Source organism: Geospiza fortis, unplaced genomic scaffold, assembly GCF_000277835.1.
Source record: "Geospiza fortis unplaced genomic scaffold, GeoFor_1.0 scaffold59, whole genome shotgun sequence".
Classification (NCBI taxonomy): domain Eukaryota; kingdom Metazoa; phylum Chordata; class Aves; order Passeriformes; family Thraupidae; genus Geospiza; species Geospiza fortis.
Window position 1 is genome coordinate 2,303,644 of NW_005054381.1, and position 2,193 is coordinate 2,305,836.

Consider the following 2,193-nt stretch of genomic DNA (forward strand, 5'->3'; position numbering starts at 1 on the left):
TGCAAATGCCAGTGGAAAAGCAATTCCTCATCTGTTTTTCCAGAGGCAGCAGGCAGGCAGATTCCTCCTGCTGAGCAGTGGCTGGGGAAGGCAGCAGAGTGCTCCTGGTTTGGATCAGGACAGAGTGGGAGCAGCCAGCCCTGCTCCTGAGCCTACCTCAGCATGCCAGGGAAGGAGCGATTCCCTGGGATACAGAGCAGCACTGTCTCAGCCAGAGGCACTAAAACCTTGTGGTGAGATCATGTCTTGGAGCAGGCCATGTTTGGAATGCCAGGAGGATGCTGTTATTCCAGGATTTCTTTGCCATATAACCAGACCTTTACAAAGCTGGAGCCTTTGGATACAAAGGATTTTCATTAATGAGGTCACCGTGGCTGGAAGGGCTCCTCTGTCCCCAGGGTCACAGTGACTTTAATAATGCATTATTTCACACTTAGACATGATGCAGACAGAAGAGGATTTGTGTAGCCAGTGAGATAAGGTGTCCCAAAAGCATTAAAAAATGTCTGTGACTGTATAAATAAGTTAGTGGGAACTGGAAAGGGAAGTGTTGAACTGGCAGCTTTTTGTAGCTGCCCTCAGCTGATGTTGCCACATCTGGTGATTGTCATCTTCTATCAGCATGAGGAGGCTGTGAGCTGTAAAGGGAAACTGTTTGCCTTGTGAGGATGCTTCATTGATTTTTATTAACACTGGGATTTAGCTCTACCTGCTGCTGGAAGCTCAGCTCAGCCAGAGGTGTTCTCCAACAATTCCATCACGAATCCTCATGGTCAAACCCAGTGAAAGGGGCAAGAGTGTAAACAGCACTGAGCTCCCTCTGCCAGGGTGTGAAGGATGTCTCTATCAGTTACCATGAGGGCATCGAGATGTCAGTGTCTCCTAAGCTAAGATTTAAAAGAATTAAATGTTAATGCTCCTTTGGAAGGGTGGCAGTGGTGGAACTGCAGCAATAACAACCACAGTGAAGGGGTTTCTGCCATGCCCTGGTGTGTGGTTCCTGCCTGTGAAAAACGCCAATCACTTGGGTTTTTTTTAAATTTTAAAAGTTTGATGATAATAAAATGGTTATAAAAATAGCAATATAATTAGAGTAATAATAATTTGGACAATTTGGATTAGGACAATACGAGACAATAGAAACAAAGAGTTAAGGATGTCCAGGTACCTCTTTCTGGGCAACATAAGCCCGAAAAAGGACCCACATTAACAGATGATTAACCCTTAAAAACAACAGCCTGTTGCATATTCATACACCTCATCCATGATGCATAAATTCCATTCAAACACAGGATTCTGTCTGGGCAGTGTCAGCTTCTTCCTCTGAATCCTGACAGCATCTTCAGGGCTGAGCAAGGCAGGAAGAAGTTCATTTCTTCTAATAATGGAGGAACAAATTCTCTTTCTCTGAAATATTTAGGTGTCCTGTGGCTGCTATCTTGCTGCAAGTCCTTTCTTTTAAAAAAGTATCTCACGTAGCATAGTTTCTATTTTAACATTATGTTATAACCTAAAACTATATTTAACACACTACTTAAGAGAATGACTACAACATAACTTTCTAACATAACACATATAACATTCATTTTAATATTTGCGAAAAACCAATCATAAAATAGGCATTTTTCACACTGCCCCAGCACTCAGCACTGGCACTGGCCCTGCTGGGGCCCTTGGGAGCTGCCCCCAGTGGGACACGTCCCCAGGATGGCACCAGGGCCAGGGCACAGCCAGCCCCACTGAGCAAACGCCATCGTCCCCCCCTTCAGCCTGACAGGGCCCTCAGGGGCTCCCCTGAACCCTGAAATGAACTGAGGAGAGGAGCCATGGACGCTGTGCTGGAGGAGATCCCTCCTGTGGGGCTGCCCTCAGAAACCTCGTCCAGATCTGTGTCCTGCTGGGATCTCCTGCACCTCCCTCCTGCCCCTGCCCTCAGAAACCACAGCCAGATCTCCATCCTGCTGGGATCTCCTGCACCTCCCTCCTGCCCCTGCCCTCAGAAACCACAGCCAGATCTCCGTCCTGCTGGGATCTCCTGCACCTCCCTCCAGTGGGGCCGCCCTCAGAAACCACAGCCAGATCTGTGTCCTGCTGGGATCTCCTGCACCTCTCTCCTGCCCCTGCCCTCAGCACTCCCTGCTCCAGCCCCGCTGGAGCTCTCCCTGAGAGCAGAGCCCGAGGGGCAGGACAGGG